We start from the raw sequence: 26,100 nt of genomic DNA, 5'->3' as shown, positions 1-26,100 counted from the left end.
GCGACTATTGGAGCTATAAATCAAAGGCTGAGAAGAAGCGGGACTAGGTGAGAACTTGATGTAAAAAAGCTCCAGTTCAGAGAGAAGAGCAAAGCAGGAGGAAAGAATCGGGGAAGCAAAGATGCAGAACTGGGCTGGATCCTCGTTCTTCAAGGTTCAATTTCTCTGGTGTGCTGCTCACTGGGACCCCACTCCTCCTCTCTTGCTTCTGACAGGAAGTAGGAAGCTGAAGAAATATATCTTGAGGCAAATTCCATTGCACACTTAAGAGAAGGCAGTCCCAGAATGCTAGGGGTGGAAGGTAACTTTTTTTTTTTAATGAGAAATAATCTTGGGCCCAGCCGCTCTGCAGCATGTGGGATCTTCCCAGACCGGGGCACGAACCCGTGTCCCCTGCATCGGCAGGCGGACTCTCAACCACTGCGCCACCAGGGAAGCTCTCCTTCTTTAATTCAAAAGGATCATGTGCTTCACATCAAGCTGGTTAAAAAGAACTCAGGCCTTAAAACTAAGGCTGCCATGATATTTATTTTGCCATATGTAACAGTTTTAATTTGAAAAAAGTTCAATATAAAAGATTACCTTTAAAACCCACTGGGACATCTTCTGGGGAATTCCCTGGTGGTCCAATGGTTAGGATTTCGTGCTTCTACTGCAGGGGGAACGGGTTCGATCCCTCATCAGGGAACTAAGATCCCGCATGCTGCGTGGCCAAAAACCAAACCCACTGGGACATTCTCACATAAACAAGAATATTTCATAAACGATAAAGTTCTTTATTCAGTGTTGTTCAGTCTTTTCAGTTTCATCCATGTCTTCAGTGTGGAGTTGCTTAACATTGCTGTTAAATTGTCCTGAATCTTCAAAAACAGAGGCAACACGGGACTTCCCTGGCAGTCCAGTGGTTGAGGATTTGCCTTCCAGTGCAGGGGGTGCAGGTTTGATCCCTGGTCGGTGAGCTAAGATCCCACATGCCTGGTGGCCAAAAATCCAAAACATAAAACAGAAGCAATATTGTAACAAATTCAGTAAAAGACTTTAAAAAAATGGTCCACATCAAAAAAAAATCTTAAAAAAACAAACAGAGGCAGCTTATCCACTTTGATTTATGTTGAAGGCAAGGCCTTTTTCCCAAAGCATCCTGTCCACCCGATAAAATAAAGATCAAACTTCCTTATAATATAAATGGGGAATTGAGGCCCAGAACGGTAAAGGGGATGAGTGGAAATCTCTAAGTAGGACCCAGAGCAGACAAATGTTTTTTTCTCACTTATACATGTTATTTTATTGTCTGTCTCCCTTCACTGGAATATAAGCTACAGGAGGGCAGTATTTTTTGTTCTGTTTTTGTTTTTTTAATTGAGATACAATTGACAAGCAAATGTTTTTGGTTTTCTGATCTTAAGTAGGAGGAAATAATTATTAAAAATATTTTGAACATTTAAGAAGCTGTCTCTTAGTATTTACTGGGTATGTACAGTATATTGAATCCTGAACTTGATGCAGTGCTGAAGAGAAAAGGATGACACCTTCCACTGAACTGACCATGAGCTGACATTGAACTGAACGTTGGACCGAACACCTTCCATTGACAGGCAAATTTGACACATACAAAGTTGGCATTCAGTGGTATGGTAAGTAAGGTTGAACACAGATGGACATACTATGAAGGTATGAAGGTATGTTCACCATTCAGAGAAAGGAAAAGAGCTCTTCTCTCCAGCCTTCTAGGGCTAACAGGTTGGATGGAATTCATATAGAAATCATGTCAAGTCTTTGCCCATGATGACAGTGGAGCTATTACATACCCAGTGGAAATCCTTTGGATTTGTTGGTTTGTGGACTTGGGAGAATTTTCTCCCTTCAGCCATTCCAGAGGGTTCGGTAGGATTTGGAATCTTGAGGTATGTGCTAATCATTACTTGAGTCATAAGGAAGAACTCTGCTTATTCTCTCTTCCTTCTTCCTTTTTTGCTTTCTCTTCATCACATTGTGGCTTAAGACTTTCTCGAAGACCTACTCTGATTTCAGAATCTATTGTGTGTCATTTTTCTCAATGTTTTCTTTTCTGTTTTTAGGGGTTGGATCACATTCAGCTCTGATCTCTCACCAACCAGAAATTCCTATTCTTTTGACCCATTCATTTCCTTTACCAGTAAATATCAAGATGAACCACTACATTATCAGGTCTAATCCTTATATGATTTTCTGTTTTCTTTTCATCTGACCTTTAAGGTGAAAGAGCTTAAGCTCTCAGCTATGTTTTAGATTTGCAATGCTTGTTTTAAATCTATTTCCAATAGAAGATGGTATTTTATCTATTTATTAGTAAACCCTTTTAATTCATATCATAACTCAGTATTTTTGAGGACTCAGTATTTTATAGTTATCTATTTAGAAATCTATAACTCTTTTTCTATCAACTTATTTTGTTATATAAAGTCATATAAACATTTATTATCACTTCCTTTTTCATTGAAAAAATGTTTTGGACCATTATGTTTTATTTGGTACCCTTAATTTTACTATTGTTACAGAAAAAGTCCAAATTTTGAACTTCTGAGTTTTGACCTCAAGTTTTCCTGATGAGAGAGTATACATTCTGTATCCAAAATGTCACTCCAGGTCAACCTGTCCTTGAAGATTTGACCCCAATCTTTTGTCCTATGTGCAATGGGAGACTCAGTCCTTCCAAATGTCTTAGCGAATTGAGGGGATAGGGCGCTTCCATTTCTTCTGACCCTTTCTGGCCTTGGGTGCCTGCTTCTGCTGACGAGCTCAGCTCATGGCTTACCCACCTCTGTGTGCTGCCCCCTTTTTTACACTCTAGCCCACACAGGAAACAGCCCAGGTCCTCCTCTTCCACATTCCAAGGCTGTGTATAGCAGACGTTCCCTGAAGTTCAGGGCAATGGAGTTGCTTCATGAAAAGCATTTAGAATTATAGTATCCTTAAAATTAAATACATAATATTGCAGTTCTCAAAAATCTTTTGTCCTTAGGAACTTTATACTCTACATTTTCAGCAGGCTGCCTGGTTTGTAATCTTCTCTTCATTTTCCATCTTCCCTCTGGTCTCTACTCCATCCTTTCAAGTCTTGTTATTTCTTATACTGAGAGGTTAAATCTTATTAAGTCTTGCCATTTACTGGGGCATCTCTTCAGGGTCTTAACTTACATTTAATGTTTCATCTTGGCATCTTCCCAACCAAGACTTTTTTTTCCTCGTGAGGAATTTTGGCAACCTGTTGTCAATCCCCTCTGGCACACATCCCTCCTCCCTCCTCCCCAATTAAATGAATTTAAACCAGAGGAAGCCATACCCTCTCTGGAGTAACTTTTTGGTAGTCTCGTTATTTTCAATGTCTTATCTCATTTTATTAAAAAATTTTTTTAATATTATAATTTATCTTACATCAAAAGATCTCATGAAAAATTATGAAAGCTATATAGGTTGTCAAATATAATACAAGTGAAGATAATCGAATGGTTCTACCCATACAAAAATTAACACGCATTATTTCAAAAAATTTTACCCCACTGTTGCATTAAACTTTGTTCCTTTTTTCCCCTCAAAGTTATTCATTCTATTTCTATTTTTATGGTTAGGATCAACTTATATATAGATATACAGGTTATATAGCACCTATATATAGGTTATATAACACACACACACAGCCATATATAGGTTTTATATGTATAGATAGATATAGATATATATAACACACAGCCATATATATATATATATATAAAAACCTAGTTGTCTATCAACATCAATAATGAAAAAGTGTACATTCTCCCTAGGCTAAATGAGAAATTTAACACATTTTCCAATTCCCAGAAATTGTTGAAAGAATCTGAAGTTTTAGTTCCAGATTATTATTCTCTTATATTATAGTACATACATTCAATTTCAGGAACCACACCTCTCATCTTTTTGAACAAATGTGTCCAGTTTCAACATTTCATTACCAACAGTTGTTTAGACTTAGCTGTAAGTTTTACCAGCTCTCTTGGTCACTACTCTTTCTTTCATGGGCTATCTTTTCATTTCCTTGAATTTTTTATATAAGGTAAAACCCCTCCATTTTATGTCTGCTTTGAGCACTTAAAGCATGTCAGGGCAGTCAGCTTTACTCACCTTGGCCAGCACTGTCCTGTACTCCCAGAAATTACAAACCACAAATGATCCCCAATCTTCCCTACTCCTCATGAACTTTGACACCGGGTCCTGAATTTGTTCCAGTGATTTCTGTGGCCTGTCCTTGTGTGCAGGCCTGTTCTAACCTGGAGGGTCTAGGCCGGGGTTGGGGAGGATTGCAGACCTGGTGGGCTTTTCCTCTCCTGAGTGTTTGGCGGTTTGGTGTGCTAACACTCCCGTCACCTGTGCTGATTCTTGCTGAAACAGTGAAACTCTCTAGCTCTCTATTGTATTCTTTCAGGAGAAGTAGCAAGTAACATTCCTGTGTTTAGGACACGACAGTAAGTAGTTCTGGGTTCATACCTGGCGCAGGTGTTTGCACTGGCTTCACCTTTCCGTTTTTCTCCCCACCATCTCCCCCTCCCATACCTGTTTGATTTTGTTCTGCACACAGATTAAAGCACACACATATGCACACACGCATGTGCGTGTGCCCACATGCTCCCACACTCAACCAGAGGGGGAAGGACATGGCGGGATCAGTAAAATGATATAAAAACTAGTCTCCAGAAATCTACATCAGACCAGTCCAATCAACCACTTAACAAGAATTACATCCATTTCCTGGGCTAAATCAGCCATGGTCTCTGCCCTCAGGAACACACAGTGCTGTGGGAGTGATCCAGATGAGCCCACTAGGAAACACCACCTGGAGGAAAGAAGAGGGAATGTAGAAAAGCTGAGTCCACATCCGCATTCCATCACTAGTCATCGCGTGAACTGCGACGTCACTTAATTTCTCAGAACCTTATTTCTGATTTCTTCTGACAAAAGCAGCTTTAAAAAATTTAAAAAAAAATTTTTTATTAAGAGCTACATAGTATGGCAGCAAGAAAGACAGAAAAGGATAAGAAACGATTAAGTCTGCGCTCAAGGTCTCTAACCCACTAGGGAGGCCAGACAAGTGCACCAGATAGTGTGAGAACACTGGTGTCCTACATGACAAATGACCCTCTGTGGTGCCCCTACAAGGTCAGAGATGGTAGGAGAGGAGAGAGAGGTTATTTAACATCAAATGAGCTCAAAACCACACTGTTTAATACTTGTTTTGATCTCCGATCTCAGTTAGAATATAGCAGGTGGGACACAAAATTGGCAAGAGAGAGAAAGGAAAGTTCTGGCACAGGGTTGGGGGGGGACGGGATGTGGCCACCTGGGCAGCTGGCCAGTGTCTAGTAGCCACACTCACCCCCAAAGAGAACATTCCACTATCAGATCGGACGTGTTCCCACCTCACACAGTGTCTTCCATCTGTCTCAAAATATTGACAACCTGAAGAAAAGATGTAAAAGAGCAAATAAGAAGTGAGGAAGAGAGAGAGTACCCAGGGCAAACAAGAAGGATGGCGGCCAGCTGTTGTTCTCCATTCTTCCCAGGGACAACGAGTTCTGTCCTCTGATGTGTCCCAGCACATTATCTTATTGCACTTAGCACTTTCTGCCTTGGATTGCGGTTATTTATGTAGGAGGCTTATCCGCCCTGCAGAACTGCAAGCGTGTGGATCCCAGAACCTGCCTCTTTCGTCTTTGGGTCCCCTCCACGTGGGCCTTGCACTTAATAAGAACCCAGTGACCGTGGGTTAAAAGCACAGAAGGGCTGGAAACAGCAGTGGTAGGGATTTAAATCACTCGGAGTTAAGGACCGTCTTCTTGAGGGTTGTTGAATCAGGGAATAATTTACTGAGGAATGTTATCTCCTTCTCTAGAGGTCTTTAAAAGAAAATAACACATTCTCATCAATTTGCAATGATTTAAATATGGTCTCACGTGTGGCCAGGGGGAGAGAGAAGCTGAGCGCTCAGGATTCCTTCCAGAGCTCGGAGCTCTCATTCTGTGATGGGAAACATGACTTTCATCTTCTCGCCCCTCTCTTCTCCCACTTCCTGATCCACCAGGTTTAACTCCACCTGCGACTGATAAATTCACAGTAAGATTTCTGCATCTTGTCCCTTCACGGAAGTCTCCTCTTACCTGGAATAGAGATCTGGGTTTGGGCTTAGTCACCAGAACAAGGTCCAGCCCTTATCTGAGGCCCTGGCAGGTCTCTGTTTCTACCTGCTCTGATGACAGTACCCTCCGGAGGAAATCAGATGGCAGGGCTGCCTCGCTCTTTGCACCTGGAAAAAATTGAGGCCGTTAATGACGTGAGTGTTTTTTTGGATACATGTTTTTCTGAAAATCTTCCAAGTGGGGACTCTAATCTTGGCTGAAGATTCTTTTAAAGGCATTTAAAATTTCTCTGACTGTCACTGGCTTTGGACCCCCAATACCAGCCATTGTATATAGAGGCCAGGAACATTTATCCCTTCTCTTTATTTGAACCTGTGACACTACGTGGAAATAAAGGGATTTCTGACAAGAGAACCACATTCTTCTGTTTGACTGTGAAATCATGTTTCTCCACCTGAAAGGAATGTTGTCTCCTAAGTCTAGTTTTCAAATGGTTTGGGGACGAGACAGTCAAGGTTCACTGAAGGTACATCTTTCTAGTTGGTTATTTATTTTTTTATTGAAGTATAGTTGATTTACAATGTTGTGTTAATTTCTGCTGTACTGCAAAGTGATTCAGTTTTATATATATATATATATATATATATATATATATATATATATATATATATATATATACATTCTTTTTAAAAAAATATTCTTTTCCATTATGGTTTATCACAGGGTATAGTTCCCTGTGCTATACAGTAGGACCTTGTGGTTGCATCTTTGTAGTTTTGATTTTTCGTTTCACTTGGGCTCCAGAAATTCCTTGTTTGTTTATATTTCTTAGAATTTCCTCTTGAAAAATGATAGTAAAGGGTGGAAAACTCTTGGTAGTTGGAAGAGACCAGGTTCTTTGGGAAAGAAAAGAGAATAGTGGTGCAACATTGAGCTGAAGTGTCCTGAGCCCTCACTCTGGACTCCTGGAAGCTGGGGGACAGTGGCTAGATCTCATTGCTCACCCTGTAACTCCAGATCTCCACCTGAGAGAACCAGCAAGCATGTTGGAGGTGGGCCTCCAGGATGCCATCAGATACTCAGGGGTAGTCACACTGGGCCATCGAAGGATAGGTTCCTCCACTACACATATTCTGGGAGTTTGAACTGTCTAGACCCATGCTCTCCAGCCCCAGATGACTACCAAGCCCTTGAAATGGAGCTAGTCTGACCCAGTATACTCAGGATTGTAAAGTTACACGTCATGATTTTGAAGACTTTGTACAAATAAAGAACGTAAAGTAGCTCAATGATATTTTTCATTTATTACATGCTGAAATGATGGTATCTTCGATATACTGAGTTAAATAATATTATCCTACTAAATGTAATTTCACCTATTTCCTTTTACTTTTTTTAACATGGCTACTAGAACATTTAAATATACATGGAGGGGGGCTTCCCTGGTGGCGCAGTGGTTGAGAGTCCGCTTGCTGATGCAGGGGACATGGTTTCGTTCCCTGGTCTGGGAAGATCCCACATGCCGCAGAGCAGCTAAGCCCGTGAGCCATGGCCACTGAGCCTGTACATACGGAGCCTGTGCTCCACAACAGGAGAGGCTACAACAGTGAGAGGCCCGCGTACCACCCCCCAAAAAAATAAATAAATAAAATAAAATAAAAATTAAAAATACATGGGTGTTCTGAATTATATTTCTATTGGATGGGGCTGGTCTTGACAGCATTGGAAAGGTCTAGGGGCAATTCTCACTAGATTTTCTCCTTCACTCTGTTTCTTCTAAAATTGTCAATTTGGACAAGGATGCTATGTTGTTTTGAAAGGTGCACACACCCTTCTCCACATGCTTCTTGTTTTTCCCATGAAATTATAAATGTCTTGTGTAGCTTTAAGTTGTAGAGTCAACAAACCCATAACGGGTGACAACTGTTGTGTTTGATATGGTGCTGGGTTCAGGGATTGCAATATTGAACAAGACCTGGCTGTGTCTCATGGAACCTGCTGTCTAGAGATAAGGCAGTTAAGTACCCAGCTGCTGGAATCAAATTTGGGAAGTGCTGTGGATTCAGAAGGATGGATATTTCATTGAATCACTTGTTTCTATATTCTTCCTGGTTCTACTCAATCACTTTGTATATAATTTGGTTTTAGCACAAAAATAAAAGATAGTCATTGTAAAAAAAGAGGAAGAAAGAAGAGAAAATAAAAGAAAAGGAAGGAAGGAAAGAAGGAAGGAAGGAAATACCGATGAAGCAGAAAACACAAAACTCACCATTGCCACTGTTAGCATTTCCAGGAATAAGTCTTTCAAGTGTCAGAACTCAAACTCAAATTAGGCATCACAGTAAAGGGAATTTGTGACTTCTCAACAGCTGGATCCAGAGATTCAAGCAATTATTAACTGTTTACCTATCTGTCCCTTTCTCTCTGACTTTCGTTTGTGCTGTCATCTGTCCTGGCTTCATTCCCAGGCTGACTTTCTGCTTATTCTGGAAAGAAGGACCCTGGCAGCTCAGACTTATATGATCCTTTGTGCCTGAAATGTCAGTAGAAGAGAGAGAGAGAGAGAGAGAGAGAAGAGGGGGGAAGTAGAGAGGTGGAGAGGGGGAGGGAAAGGAGGGGGGAGGGAGGTGAGGAGAGGGGAAGGGAGGGAAGCAAAGAGGGAAGAGAAAGGAAGGGTGAAAGAAAGCACTGGGTCAATCACTGTGTTAAGAAAGACTAATCCAACTGGTCTACCCAACAAAATCCACGGATGGAGAACAGGGAAGGAATGGTTTCCCAGAAAGGCAGAAAGAAAGGATCCGTTTGTCTGTCTACTACCTGCCCACATACTTACCAGCCTACTTATATATCTGGCATAATAAACTATCTGGGGGCATGAAGGATATAGGAAAGTGCCTAAGTACTTTTTTTTTTTTTGAGATTAAGTACTTCTTAACAATGGAGGTTCATTTTACTGAAAAGGGAAAGACCAAAGCCAGATTAATAGGAGAGATAGCCTTACCTCAATGTGACATTAGACTGTGCTTTTTCCAAAAAAAATATTATCATTCCCCTGGGTGAGGTATGCTGACCTCTTCTGAGTTGACATTTCTGGTATGGAAATCAGTTGCCGCTCTCTCTGGTGCAAAGACTGAATCGGATATAAAGACTCCACGTTTATTTCTGCTCACAGTAGGAAGGTCCATCTCTACCCCACCCTCACCCCTATCTAACCAAAGAGACCTCGCTGATGTTTCAGCCAGGGCTGGAGGTGATGCTCGATTTTGCTGGATGCAGGAAAGACTGAGGAGCAGAGCACCCTCTTCCCGATGGAGGGAGGAGTGTTGCATTTCCCAAGGGAGGGATTGGAGTGGGGTTGGGTGGTGGCCCTGATAAACTTGAGGAATGAGCTACAATGGGGAGGGGAGGTGAAATCTCAAGCGACTGTCCTGGAGGAAGAGAGTATTTTCAGAGGACACTCTTGTTGCAAAGACTGAAGTCTAGTAGGGCCTTCTGTGGTTCAAGGCAGCAAGGACATTAGATGGCATTCTTGCTTTTATTCCTCCTACAATTTACTGTGGTTTCAAGATGGACCCGACCCTGCAGCCGCTACATTCTTACCAGGCTAGCCAAGGTCTGGGAAAGGTGAGGGCTGGATCTGCCTTTACTCTCTTTGGGGGAGCTGATGGAGAATGGCTGTCAGTCCTAAGAGAAAGAAAGTTTAGAGACCCATGTGGCAACAATGGCTAAGAAGACGCTCTAGGTATGAGACAGTAAGAATGAACTCATTGATCCTGCACCCCTCTTCTGTGGAAAGAATTAGAGAGCCATACCTTTGGGACCAAAAAGGAAGAAGTTTTGACATTTTCATGTATAATACATGTCACCTGGAAATATCAGTATCTCCCCTGTGGTTGCTTGTCCAGCACAGAGCACATCTGTAGTCACTGGGGTTTAGTTCATGCTTTATAAAAAGTGATTAGTTTCTAACAGAGAGGAGCAAGGGTGGCAGATACTGAAACTTGAGTGTCCTGAATACCTATGGATCTCAGACCCTACGAGGGTGCTTCACGCGCTGTCTGCTTGGCGCCTAGCACACCTCTTTTGGTCTATGCTAGGATTCTTCTGGCACCAGATAAAATAAAGACAACACATAGTTTAGGCTGCACAATGGTCAAAAGGACACACATAAATAACGGGTACACATATCAAATAAAGAGCAACCTTTGCCTCTAAAACTGATATACCACCTGTTAATCTGATCATGTAGAACATGCTTCTTAGACTAACATTGAACATGATAAAACTTGATTTACAGAACAATGTACTTTGTAAAATAAATGATTGCAAAACCCTTTGAATGTAGAAAGCCTTATATGGATGTTTAATGATCCTGGCAATTATTTTACAACTTAATTGTGGGAAAATGAAAGGAATAGAGTGGCTTAACGAATTCAAAAATTTATCAGACTGTGTGTTATGAGGGAGATAAAAGGAGAGTTTGTAGTTTAATGTCACGTTCTGTGAACGTGAAACCTATAATGAGTTCTCAGCATTTTAAAAACTGGTCAGGGCGTCCTTAGAAGGAAAGATTTTGATTGCACAACTAGCTTTAAGTGAATTATATTTTACATTCTGTAAGAATAATCTTTTAAAGAAACAACAAATGTTATGGGCTGGCATGGCATAGAGGTGGGAGAGCTGATGAAATATTTACATGGAGAAGACTTGTGACTCTTTCTATGTGAGCAGAATCTCGAAACCTGCTCCAGACTCAGCCCTGAGCACAGCTGAAATTGGGTGGGTTTCCTTTTTTAAAAAATCTATATATTGCAATAAGATGATATTAACATAGGCTTTAGAGTGGACTTACGAAAGGCAGTAATGCATGCTGTATATTTTGTTGAGGATTACAAAACATTAAACATTCGTCCCACCCATAGAATTTTCCCTGATGGTCCTGAGAGCCGCATGGTGTGAGGTGAATGCAAATGGATATTGGAGTTTTATTGTATTTGGTTACCAAGTCTATTAAAGAAATAGCTAACCATGCCTGTTCATTAGATGTGCTCTTGGCCTTGGGATTTTTATGCCTTTGGTCCTTGGCTACAATAGCTCATATATAGTAAACAGAGATTAAAGTTGTTTCCTATCATGAGATGAATAATATTTAACACAAGTATTCAATGTATCTGACTAGTAACCTTTGACCAAATCACTGAAATAATTTGATTTTTAAAGTCAGATTTCATCCTGCTTTAACGTGAATTGATTCACTGGCTCCAACTCAAGGTTTGAAATCGGCATTTAGGCATATGTGGCTGCCTAGCCTGTAAGAACGGTCAACGCCCAAACAATCTTTCATATTTGCAGTTCAGATTTACTCTCTCACAATCATTTTGCAACCCATCTGCATAGGGTTTACACCTTTGAGGTATAATCCCAAGTCATTTATCACTTTTTCTGTACACTAAAATTAAATGGCTTAATTCTCAGGGGATTAGTTGAGAAAACATTTGCTGTCTTGGCCAAGCCTCTATAATCTATATTTCTCACAGTTGTTAAAATGTCAAATTGAAAGAGGGGCAAGCACAGCAACAATAAAGTTCAAACAGTGTAAACTATATTCTCTCCAGTTATTGCAATTTTTTATCGGTCTCATTGATCCTGGATAATAAATGCACGTTGCTATAAATTTCAGAAACTCAAGAAGATTTGAAGAGAATCAATGTTATGAAAAGCAGTGTCACGAAAAAGAGGATTTTGCTGGCAAGTTTAAGAGCTGGCTCTTTCTGGGAGGAAAAAAAATGCCGGGCTTGTGTTTTCCCACAGATCTTTGAGGATTTCCAAACTTTTAAAATCAAGTCTCTTGGGACTTCCCTGGTGGCACAGTGGTTAAGAATCTGCCTGCCAACGCCGGAGACATGGGTTCGGTCCCTGGTCTGGGAAGATCCCACATGCCGCGGAACAACGAAGCCCGTGTGCCACAACTACTGAGCGTGCACTCTAGACTGCGAGCCACAACTACTGAAACCCGCATGCCTAGAGCCCATGCTCCACAGCAAGAGAAGCCACCGCAATGAGAAGCCCCTCTTGCTGCAACTAGAGAAAGCCTGCACACAGCAACGAAGACGCAACACAGCCAAAAAAAACCAACAACAACAACAACAAAAAAACAAGCCTCTCTTAGAAGTATGTTTGAAATAAATGAATATCTGTAGTTAGCAGCACAATTAACAAATTAATGACCTCACTTTCCATCTATCCTTGAATTCTAATTGCTAATTGTTGTTGGTTAATCTAAGTAAAGCCTCAGGCCTTTACTGGAAGTGTTAGTATATGAAAGCATTGGCTGCCTCAATTTCCTCAACTAACACTCAAGTCTTGTGAAATTTAAACATACTCGTAAAATCTAGGCAACTATTGATGTCCATCAATAACCTGTAATCAAGGTGTGGACCTATTAGAAAAACAAAGGAGCAGCCTTTGGAATTAAAAGGTAAATATAAGAATTCATGGATGTGCTAATTGCTCTTTCATGTTACAGCTGTTCAGATTTGGCCCCAGCAAAGTTTCTTTCTTGCAAGAGCAACTGTATGAGTGTGTGTGTGTGTGTTTGCACACGCACACATGTACACATGTACATAATTACCTCTATGGGGAAATTCAGCCTTTTAAAGAGTTGTGAAAAAGAACTGTGTTCACAGCTTTCCTTTTACCTGCAATATTTGCATAGACTGAGTCGCTTTCCCACCCTTATTTAAAAAGCCTTCTTCCTTCTTCCTTCTTAGTCATTTCCTTCTCTTCTCTCTGACATGACCTTGAACACCCAGGCATTTCCCCACGTGGCTCATCTGCCCGCACTGGAGCTAGTTTCCTCCTAGCTTGGCCCCGTGTGTCCTGACAAGGGCCGCGTCTGGGTGACAGCCAACGGCAGGACAGCTGTGGCCTGTTGAGCAGTGGTGGGGTCATCCCCAGCAGGGAGGACAGAACTGCTTTAGGGATATCCTGTTGGTTGACAGAGAAACAATCACCCAGGATGGCCAGCCAGCAGGAGGCCCCGTGTTTCTCTTTCACCAGATACCAGTCTTGAACCAGCTGTATCTGGAAAAGGCTGAATTGCAAAATGTAGCTGACTTGAAAGAGCAGCCATGAAGTTGCAGGACACCATACATAGCAAGATGTGATTGCTTAAAAGTACACAAGCAGTTAGGTTTTCCATGTCTACAAAGTGCATGTAGATACACCAAACTGTGGCCAGAGCTTGGGGACAGCCACTGTAGTAGGTACTGAAGACAAAGATCAATCTCGTGTCCTACCAGGACTCTACAGACTAGAGGCGAAGGAAGTGACGTGGATAAGGCCAGGATAGAGGGGTGTGCCGGCTGCCAATGGGGCATCCCCATCTCCTGGTCTAGAGCTGTTTCTCTTTGTTTATGGGTGTGTGGTGTGTTCACAGTAGGCACTGGGATTGCGTGATAATGGACTGGATGTGACAGAGCGGAGACTGGGGGCAGGAAGACCAGTCAGAGGTTACCACAAGAGTCTGAAAGTTGATGAGGACCTCCTCTGGGTGAGCTTGGTGGAAAAAAAAAGAAAATGTTAGATACATATGTTTTACACACACACACACACACACACACACACACGCAGGATTTTTTTCACAAACATGAATTCTTTGGAAACACAAACTAGATAGCCCACAGTGATTTTCTAGGGTCTAAAGCTGATGTACTACTGGTTCCTTCTTTAAGAAGAGAAAAATTCAAAACATGAAAATTGGTTAGGAAGGTGAATACTTATTGTGAATGAGAAAAAATTTTTAATTTGGCAAGTATCACAAACATGACAAAATTTAGATATACAACGTTATTTTTATTAACTAGCTGCCAGACACTTTTTTTTTAAACATCTTTATTGGAGTATAATTGCTTTACAATGGTGTGTTACTTTCTGTTTCATAACAACGTGAATCAGCTATACATATACATATATCCCCATATCTCCTCCCTCTTGTGTCTCCCTCCCACCCTCCCTATCCCACCCCTCTAGGTGGTCACAAAGCACAGAGCTGATCTCTATGTGCTATACGGCTGCTTCCCACTAGCTATCTATTTTACATTTGGTAGTGTACATATGTCCATGCTACTCTCTCACTTCATCCCAGCTTCCCCTTCCCCCTCCCTGTGTCCTCAAGTCAATTCTCTACATCTGCGTCTTTATTCCTGTCCTGTCTCTAAGCTCTTTAGAACCTTTTTTTTTTTTTAGATTCCATATATATGTGTTAGCATATGGTATTTGTTTTTCTCTTTCTGACTTACTTCACTCTGTATGACAGATTCTAGGTCCATCCACCTCACTACAAATAACTCAATTTCCTTTCTTTTTATGGCTGAGTAATATTCATTGTATATATGTGCCACATCTTCTTTATCCAATCATCTGTCGATGGACACTTAGGTTGCTTCCATGTCCTGGCTATTGTAAATAGAGCTGCAATGAACATTGTGGTACATGACTCTTCTTGAATTATGGTTTTCTCAGGGTATATGCCCAGTAGTGGGATTGCTGGGTCATATGGTAGTTCTATTTTTAGTTTTTTAAGGAACCTCCATACTGTTCTCCATAGTGGCTGTATCAATTTACATTCCCACCAACAGTGCAAGAGGGTTCCCTTTTCTCCACACCCTCTCCAGCATTTATTGTTTGTAGATTTTTTGATGATGGCCATTCTGACTGGAGTGAGGTGATACCTCACTGTAGTTTTGATTTGCATTTCTCTAATGATTAGTGATGTTGAGCATCCTTTTATGTGTTTGTTGGCAATCTGTATATCTTCTTTGGAGAAATGTCTATGTAGGTCTTCTGCCCATTTTTGGATTGGGTTGTTTGTTTTTTTGATATTGAGCTGCATAAGCTGCTTGTAAATTTTGGAGATTAATCCTTTGTCAGTTGCTTCATTTGCAAATATTTTTTCCATTCTGAGGGCTATCTTTTTGTCTTGTTTATGTTTTCCTTTGATGTGCAAAAGCTTCATTAAGTTTCATTAGGTCCCATTTGTTTATTTTTGTTTTTATTTCCATTTCTCTAGGAGGTGGGTCTAAAAGGATCTTGCTGTGATTTATGTCATAGAGTCTTCTGCCTATGTTTTCCTCTAAGAGTTTTATAGTGTCTGGTGTTACATTTAGGTCTTTAATCCATTTTGAGTTTATTTTTGCTGACACACTTTTGTAATACTTTTTTTTCTACATCTTTTTGGCTTCATAGTTTTTGATCACCTTGTCATAGTACAATATTTTTGGAATATTATTTTCTGGACAGAAGTTGGAAAGATAATCTAGTCTTTTAGCATGCTGGATGCAAACATGTCTTTTGTTATTGATGAAATGGATAAAATCTATAATTTTACTGCTATAGAGCTATACCCTACAAACACAGGAATTCTGATAAGTTCTCTTGTGCAATTCTCATCAAAAAAAAAAAAAAAAAAAGGAAAAAATGAAGGAATTCCCTGGCGGTCCAGTGGTTAAGACTCCGCACTCTCACTGCCTAGGGCCTGGGTTCAATCCCTGGTCAGGGAACTAAGATCCCACAAGCTGAGTGGCGTGGCCAAAAAAAAAAAGAAAAAATATTGGTTTAAATAAAGGAAAAATGTATGGTGAGCGCATAATCATACTTGCTCCTTCTTTGAGTGTATTCTGACAAGAATTGTCTCTTTTTAACTCAATGTTGTTGAGAATCCAATCCCCCATTTATAATCTTACATGTCTGATGACTATAAGAATTTCACAGAATAGTTTTGGCTCCTTGTAAACCTTGCCCTTTCTCTACTACCCATAAACTTAGAACATCTTAGGACACATTCCCATTTTCGTAGAGCAAAACAACCTTTGGTCTCGCTCCTTTGTATCACAACACAGGCTGAGTAAGTGCCATGGATCTTAGGGGCATTATTTCCACACAGAGGGAAAGGGCTGCAAACCAAATAAAGATATCCACCAAATCCAAACTAAATATAACCTCTATTCAATTCCCCCTTAGCCCAGAGTTTCTCAACCATGGCGCTATTGACATTTTGGACTGGGTAATTCTTTGTTGTGTGGGCCTGTCCTGTGCGTTGTAGGATGTTTATCAGTATCCTTGGCCTTTATTCCCCAGATGCTAATAATATGCAACCAGTGATGACAACCAAAAAAGGTCTCTGGGCATTTCCAAATGTCCCTTAAGAGCAAAATCACTCCCACTTCTGTCATCATTGAGAACCAATGCCTTGGATAGATTCCCCCAAATACCTATGGCCATTCCAACACTATCTAGCAAGAGAGGACTGTGATAAAGCAGAAGTTGCTGTGGAAAGGTGACAACAGTCTTTCCCAATTGCAGTTAAAGTATTTTACTTGCAGATTTCACAAAAACATGGAAAGGCATCGCTGGCTACTCCCCAGGGCCTGGGGAGAAACTTGGAAAAGGGTTTTTCTGCCTCTGGAGTAAAAAATGTGTCAACACAATGACAATGTTGTGACATTTGTAGTTAGTGCCATGGTCCAGGACTGGGTGATTCTTGTCTTGAAAGAGACAAATTTTCATGCAAATCCATTATTTTGTCCAAAGGACCTAATCTCTCATGGACCAATCCTTTGCGAAAAACACTGAAATGACCTCAAAATTGACATAAACTTCTTGACCCGACAGGAAAGTATAAAATCCCCAAACTTCTTGAGACTGGTTGGCAATGCAAACTACTTCTTAGGATAAAGAGTAGTAGACATTATATACCCTGGCTCTTACCCCTCAACATGAGTTATTCTTTTAATGAGATCTCATTTATTAAATTCTGCCCACCAAGAAATAAAAATTCTACCACTCTGTTAACCTATGAATTTCATTTTTTCCACTTATTCCTTGTACATTTTTTCTTTAGAATATCGCTTTTCTACTCTGATAAAAATGTCTTATGATTCTATTTAATGAAGCATCCCATTTGGATAGAACTGACTGTTCAGAAAAGTGGTGAATAAACATCCAGTGTTTTCTGCATACTTTAAATCTCTGTTTTATCTTTTCCCCTGGTTTCTGGGGGGCATAGCCCTTGTGTTTTCTCTTCTGATGCACAAATATCACATCATTTTCTTTTCAGTTCACCTGTGATACATTTGAGGGTTTCAAAATGAGTGTTTATTTAGAAGAAAATGCGCCCCATGCACCCAAAGTATAACAAAGTTGAGTTTAATCAAGTATCTATACAGAGGTCTATGAGAGTAATTAAGATGTAGCCATGGATTGACTAAATTGCTTTCTGTTGCCTCAACTCTAGGGAAACCCATCCCAAATTACCCCCTTTTAGTCTTTAGATATTTCTAACTCTTTCCTATTCCTCTTTTCCCCTTCTTATGAGCAAGAGTCAAATTCTTATTGAATTCTGAGCCTAATTAGAAAAGAAAAAGAAGTGTATTTTTTTGCATGCTTTAATCACGTTGCTTTTATTTTCTTTCATCACTCTGCTTCTTTTTCTTTCCTTTCCCACATGCTACTTTGATCAGGGTATTTTTTATGGTTCCTCTTTCCCATAATCCTTCTCAACCAGGATGACTGCTTAGTCCAGCATAGGAGATTCTCTCCTGTGAGCCTTCCTTCTCATCAAGATCAACAGAAGAAGTGCATTTTGAGTCACATAATAATTTTTGTTTGGGGGCATACAATTTTCCCTGCATAACTTATGAATTCAGGAGGCATCGAGTCTGTCTCGTATGAGTCTAGAAAAGTACTTTCTTCCCTATTTTAGCCAATCTCCATCTGAGACAATTATCCTTTTTGCCTTGAGATGAGCCCATCTTTGCTTAAGAGGTCTTCATCCTCAAAGATCATGCCATCACTAAGGAATTTTAAGCGTTCTGCTAGAGACTACTTGAAGAGACACATGCTCATTTCCACAGTGCACCTGTTCCTATGGTGGCCTTCCTCTCCACTCAGCTCAGTGAAGAGCACCACCAAAGCACTGACCCTCTATCCTGCTTCTTCAGGACAGCAAAAATAGCTTGTATGTAGTGAGGGTTTATCAAGAGCCCAAACTGTCTTGACCATATTTACATGCATTATCCCATTTCATTCATAGAGCCGACCTGTGGGGTAGGCAGAAGACCAAAATGAGGCTTAGATGAAGGCACTTGCCCAAGTCTACCCAGTTAGAACACTGTAGAGCCAAAATTCAAGCCCAGGCCATTTAAATTCAGGATCTGAAGGCTTAACTTTCATTAGGAACACTGTGACTTGAAATGATTTCTGTGTGAGATCAATCCATATGGAGGTAAACAGGTTATGATAATTGGACTAGAAAGGCCTCGATACATTCCCTATTACCACATGACAGGCCACAGCACCTCACTGGGACGTCTTCAATATAAATTACTCAATGGCAGTTCCAAGATGAAATACAGTAGAGAGTAACATATCACAGAGTTTTAAAACTGGGAGGAATTGATTAGGTCATCTATATGACATACACACACACATTTCTACATGACATATAGACATACGTATGTATGTATTCTGGAGTATCAAAGATTCTTGACTCAAGAAAATACTCAATCAGATGTGAATAACATTCTTTGGAGGTGACATTTCCCTGATAAGACACTTAAAGGATGCTCTCAATTTTGCACACTAAGAATCATTTGGAGATTAGTGTATGTACGTGTGAGTACATGCACACTTCCAAAAGTCTAGTTCTTTTTCTTGCTACTGTGATACCATCCTCACAAACCTATGATTCACAACAGGAATGTAGCTTGGAACTTCTGCTATGTAAGCAGCTGCAGATACTTCAAATACCATTGTACATGTGATCCAGGACTTGCTATAAATTTGCCCCTAAAAATAAAGTAACAAGTGACTGAGCAGCAATAGGAATTAATCACTGCAGTGTGTGAATGGAATGCACTAGGCTCTACCTCAAAATCCTTTTATAAAAAGATTGATATAATTAAAACCCCAAAGAAATACCCAAGGATGTTATATTTGACTAAATGTGCTGCAAAATTTTGGAAAAAGGATTTTTGTTAAAAAGGGGGAAGCATGGTAAAAAAGTGTTTCCACACCTTCTATATCAGTGGAAATGGGATAATATTATTACATTACTGAAGAATTTACCCTACAAAGGAATTTAAATTGGATTCAATCTCTTGGTACACTGGGATTTTTTGAAAGCCAAGGGGATAATCAAGCTTCTCAATTAAGTTGTTTGCCATGACAGGAAATAACTTCACAGTTAAAATTTCTACCATGATTTGTAGCAAAGATTACCATGGTGATTCAGAAATATGAATAAAAAATCCAGGCATCTCAAGCTTGCAAAATTAGATGTGAATGAATTCTTTAAAAAGCAATAAACCAACCAAACAAAGAAAAAACAAAGAATATGACTTAAGGAGGTCTGTCTTTTTCCAACGACTGTAACACATTCAGTATCCATCCAGCATCCCCTGCCCTCCTTACTCTTAACAGCCCCTCAAACAGAAGGAGAAGGAGAAGAATAAAGAAAGAGAGAGGGAGAGAGCGAGCGAGGGTGGCATGAGGGAGGGAGGGAGGGAGGAAGGAAGGAAGGAAGGAGGGAAGAAAACACTAACTAGAAGAAGAAGAAGAAAGAAAGAACACCAACCAGGACATTTTAAAAGGTCACTAAACACATGGTTCAGAAAGGCCTCTCTGAGTTGGAGTACACCATAGGTAATAAAGTGTTTGGGCCATTTGAAAGAAAATTTGATTGAAGATCAATTGTTGGACATGAGGAAAGTGAAATAGATTTCTTAAAGCCACTTGAATTACCAAAGATGAAAGGTTAAAAGCTTTAAAGACCAAAAACTACATTAGCAACTGAACAGTAAATACCATCAACAGAGACACAGAAGAATTATCAAAACAAATATTAAATGAAGAGGGAAAAAAAGAATTCATTTCAGACGCCAAACAAATTTCCTTCTCTTTGTATTCTAAAATCGATTTTGCAGTTTTAGAGGGAAGTACTTATGGGTAATTTCTGTTTAATGCTTTCTAAAAAATATATAAAATCACTCTTCACTTCAAAGGGACGGGGATCAGAACAGGTAGGTTTTCTCGGACAACTTTGCCACTGCTCTACACTGGGTTAGGAGCTGTGAATGTTTCTACAATGAAAGATGATGTATTGTGGTTTGTAGATTCCTTAATCTTACATGAATTAGGCTGAAAACCACACACTATAAGCTTAGTTTCCATGGCATTCTTGATTTCTAGAATAGTTGTGTTGTAGGGGGGAACTTCTATGATGTTGAAAAGCACAGATACTTATATCTTATTAAACTAACATTAAAAAGACCTTTTCGGGTCATTGACCAATATTCCTTAAATACTGAACCTTAAAAAAGTTAACCATTATTGTTAGAGGCAATAACGCACTTTCCTGACTTCTTAAAGATGCAGTTGAACATAGTTTAACCTCTTTTTGATAATTCAGCGTCATCATTATAAACTTCATTTATTACTCTCAAAATAACTTGATACTATCATGGACTGAAGTATGTTTTCCCTTACATTAAAAATCATTTGACTGCTCCAGACAAAGATACTGCAAGAAAAAACAAAGAAAATAAACTACAAACTAATACACTGATACAAAAATCCTCTCAGAATACTAGAAACCAAATTCAACAGCACATTAAAATAATTATCATGATGACCAAGTGGATTTATCCCTAGGATGCAAGGATGGTTCAATGTGAAAATGAATCAGTGTGATACACCACATTAAGAGAATTAAGAAGGACAAAATCACATGATCATCTCAATTGTTGCAGAGAAAGCATTTGATAAAATTCTGCACTCTTTCATGATAAAACACTCAACCAACTAGGAATAGAAGGATATTACCTCAATAGAATAAAGGTCACATGTGATGCTAACATTATACTCAGTGGTGAAAAACTGAAAGCTTTCCTCTAATGTCAGGAAAAAGGCAAGGATGCCTACTTTTACCACTTAACAATGACATTATTTGCAGAAATAGGGAAAAATCCAAAATTCAAAATCTCAAAGCACTGGGAATACTCAAGACAATATTGAGAGAGAAGAACAAAGCTGAAGGCCTCACAGTTCTTGATTTCAGAACATGTAACAAAGCTGTAGTAATCTAAACAGTATGGTACTGGCATAAAGGTAGACATAGAGGACTCCAAGTTTCTGGAAAATGCGAGCAAACATCTTATTGTTAGGTTATGTGCTGCTTAGAGGTTGTGCAAGTCTTCAAATGACCTTGATTAGTGAAGGGGTTTGGCGTGAGAGAGAAAGAGTGTGTCTTTTATACCATCCGGAAGTGAAAGTTTAGCATTTACATTTCTGAACTTCATCACTGCAGTGGATTCTCTCCAGGCCAACAACAAAACCTGACTGAATATTAGGTGTATGTATGAGGTATAAAACCATTGTCAAGGAATAGTAAGGCAAAAGGAAGCTATGCTGTGTGGCTGACAGGGTCTTTGTGCTCTGGCCGAGTGTCAGGCCTGGGCCTCTGAAGCAGGAGAGCCAAGTTCAGGACACTGGACCACCAGAGACCTCCTGGCCTCACATAATATTTTTTGGCAAGAGCTCTCCCAGAGATCTCCATCTCAAAGCTAAGACCCAGCTCCACTCAAAAACCAGCAAGCTCCAGTGCTGGACACCCCATGACAAACAACTAGCAAGACAGGAACACAAACCCACCCATTAGCAGAGAGGATGCCTAAAATCATAATAAGGTCACAGACACCCCAAAACACACAACAAGACGTGGACCTTCCCACCAGAAAGACAAGACCCATCCTCCACCAGAACATAGGCACTAGTCCCCTCCACCAAGAAGCCTACACAACCCACTGAACAAACCTTATCCACTGGGGCAGACACCAAAAACAACAGGAACTATGAACCTACAGCCTGCAAAAAGGAGACCCTAAACACAGTAAGTTAAGCAAAATGAGAAGACAGAGAAATATGCAGCAGATGAAGGAGCAAAGTAAAAACCCACCAGACCAAGAAATGAAGAGGAAATATGCAATCTACCTGAAAAAGAATTCAGAGTAATGATAGTAAAGATGATCCAAAATCTTGGAAATAGGAGAGAGAAAATACAGGAAATGTTTAACAAAGACCTAGAAGAACTAAAGAGCAAACAAACAATCATGAACAACACAATAAATGAAATTAAGAATTCTCTAGAAGGAATCAATAGCAGAATAACAGAGGCAGAAGAATGGATAAGTGACCTGGAAGATAAAATAATGGAAATAACTACTACACGGAAGAATAAAGAAAAAAGAATGAAAAGAATTGAGGACAGTCTCAGAGATCTCTGGGATAAAATTTCTATACCAACATTCAAATTATAGAGGTCCCAGAAGAAGGAGAGACAAAGAAAGGGACTGAGAAAATATTTGAAGAGATTATAGTTGAAAACTTCCCTAATACGGGAAAGGAAATAGTCCATCAAGCCCAGGAAGTACAGAGAGTCCCAACAGGATAAATCCAAGGAGGAGAATGCCAAGACACATATTAATCAAACTATCAAAAATTAAATACAGGGACTTCCCTGGTGGCACAGTTGTTGAGAATCTGCCTGCCAATGCAGGGGACTCGGGTTCAATCCCTGGTGTAGGAAGATCCCACATGTGATGGAGCAACTAAGCCCATGTGCCACAACTCCTGAGCCTGCACTCTAGAGACTGAGAGCCACAACTACTGAAGCTTGTGCACCCTAGAGCCCACATGCTGCAACTACTGAAGCCCTCGTGCCTAGAGCCCGAGCTCTGCAAGAAGAGAAGCCACCACAATGAGAGCCCTGTGCACAGCAGTGAAGAGTAGCCCCTGTTCACTGCAACTAGAGAAAACCTGCACACAGCAATGAAGACCCAACGCAGCCAAAAATAAATTAATTAATTAATTAAAAATATTAAATAGAAAGAAAAAATATTAAAAGCAGCAAGGGAAAGCAACAAATAACATACAAGGAATCCCCATAAGGTTAACAGCTGATCTTTCAGCAAAAACTTTGCAAGCCAGAAGTGAGTGGCAGGACATACATAAAGTGATGAAAGGGAAAAACCTACAGCCAAGATTATTCTCCCCAGCATAGATCTCATTCAGATTCGACAGAGAAATTAAAACTTTTAAAGACAAGAAAAAGCTAAGAGAATTCAGCACCACCAAACCAGCTCTACAACAAATGCTAAAGGAACTTCTCTAGGCAGGAAACACAAGAGAAGGAAAAGAACTACAAAAACAAACCGAAAACAATTAAGAAAATGGTAATAGGAACATACATATTGATAATAGCCTAAAATGTAAATGGATTAAATGCTCCAACCGAAAGACATAGATTGGCTGAATGGATACCAAAACAAGACCTGTATATATGCTGTCTACAAGAAACCCACTTCAGACCTAGGGACACATACAGATGGAAAGTGAGGGGATGGCAAAAGATATTCCATGCAAATGGAAACCAAAAGAAAGGTGGAGTAGCAATTCTCATATCAGACAAAATAGACTTTAAAACAAAGACTATTACAAGAGACAAAGAAGGACACTACATAATGATCAAGGGATCAATCCAAGAAGAAGATATAACAATTGTAATATCTATGCACCCAACATAGGAACACCTCAATACATAAGGCAAATACTGACAGCCGTAAAAGGGGAACACAATCATAGGGAACTTTAACACCCTACTTTCACCAATGGACAGATCATCCAAAATGAAAATAAATAAGGAAACACAAGCATTAAATGATACATTAAACAAGATGGACTTGATTGATATTTATAGGACATTCCCTCCAAAAACAACAGAATACACATTCTTCTCAAGTGATCATGGAACATTCTCCAGGATAGATAATATCTTGGGTCACAAATCAAGCCTTGGTAAATTTAAGAAAATTGAAATCATATCAAGTATCTTTTCTGACCACAGCGCTATTAGGCTAGATATCAGTTAAAGGAAAAAAACTGTAAAAAAAATACAAACACATGGAGACTAAACAATACATGACTAAATAACCAAGAGATCACTGAAGAAATCAAAGAGGAAATCAAAAAATACCTACAAACAAATGACAATGAAAACACGATGACCCAAAACCTATGGGATGCAGCAAAAGCAGAGGGAAGTTTACAGCAACACAATCCTATTTCAAGAAACAAGAAAAATCTCAAATAAACAATGTAACCTTACACCTAAAGCAATTAGAGAAAGAAGAACAAAAAAAACCCCCAAAGTCAGCAGAAGGAAGCAAATCATAAAGATCAGATCAGAAATAAATGAAAAAGAAACGAATGAAATGATTTCAAAGATCAATAAAACTAAAAGCTGGCTCTTTGAGAAGATAAACAAAATTGATAAAACATTAGCCAGACTCATCAAGAAAAAAAGGGAGAAGACTCATATTAACAGAATTAGAAATGAAAAAGCAGAAGTAACAACTGACACTGCACAAATACAAAGGATCATGAGAGATTACTACAAGTAACTATATGCCGATAAAATGGATAACCTGGAAGACATGGACAAATTGTTAGGAAAGCACAACCTTCCAAGACTGAACCAGGAAGAAATAGAAAATATAAACAGACCAATCACAAGCACTGAAATTGAAACTGTGTTTAAAAATCTTCCAACAAACAAACGTCCACGACCAGATGGCTTCATAGGCGAATTCTATCAAACATTAAGAGAAGAGCTAACACCTATCCTTCTTAAACTCTTCCAAAATGTAGCAGAGTGAGGAACACTCCCAAACTCATTCTACAAGTCCACAATCACCCTGAAACCAAAACCAGACAAAGATGTCACAAAGAAAGAAACTACAGGCCAATATCACTGATGAACATAGATGCAAAAATACTCAACAAAATACTAGCAAACAGAATCCAACAGCACATTAAAAGCATCATACACTATGATCAAGTGGGATTTATCCCAGGAAGCAAGGATTCTTCAATATACACAAATCAATCAATCTGATACACCATATTAACAAATTGAAAGATAAAAACCATATGATCATCTCAATAGATGCACAAAAAGCTTTTGACAAAATTCAACACCGCTTTATGATAAAAACTCTCCAGAAAGTAGACATAGAGGGAACTTACTTCAACATAATAAAGGCCATATATGACAAACCCACAGCCAACATCATTCTCAATGGTGAAAAACTGAAACCATTTCCTCTAAGATCAGGAACAAGACAAGGTTGCCCACACTCACTGCTATTATTCAACATAGTTTTGGAAGTTTTAGCCACAGCAATCAGAGAAGAAAAAGAAAGAAAAGGAATCCAAATTGGAAAAGAAGAAGTAAAGCTGTCACTGTTTGCAGATGACATGATACTATATAGAGAGAATCCTAAAGATTCTACCAGAAAACTACTAGAGCTAATCAGTGAATTTGGTAAAGCAGCAGGATACAAAATTATGCATAGAAATCTCTTGCATTCCTATACACTAATGATGAAAAATCTGAAAGAGAAATTAAGGAGACACTCCCAGTTACCATTGCAACAAAAAGAATAAAATACTTAGGAATAGACGTACCTAAAGAGACAAAAGACCTGTATGCAGAAATCTATAAGACACTGATGAAAGAAATTAAAGATGATACAAATAGATGGAGAGATATACCATGTTCTTGGATTGGAAGAATGAACATTTTGAAAATGACTACACTACCCAAAGCAATCTACAGATTCAATGCAATCCCTATCAAACTACCAATGGCATTTTTCACAGAACTAGGACAAAAAATTTCACAATTTCTATGGAAATACAAAAGATCCTGAATAGCCAAAGCAATCTTGAGAAAGAAAAATGGAGCTGGGGGGCTTCCCTGGTGGCGCAGTGGTTGAGAGTTCACCTGCTAATGCAGGGGACACGGGTTCGCGCCCCGGTCCGGGAAGATCCCACA

This window comes from Pseudorca crassidens, chromosome 18 (genome assembly GCF_039906515.1).
Source record: "Pseudorca crassidens isolate mPseCra1 chromosome 18, mPseCra1.hap1, whole genome shotgun sequence".
NCBI classification, from domain to species: Eukaryota; Metazoa; Chordata; class Mammalia; order Artiodactyla; family Delphinidae; genus Pseudorca; species Pseudorca crassidens.
This window is presented reverse-complemented; position numbering follows the sequence as displayed.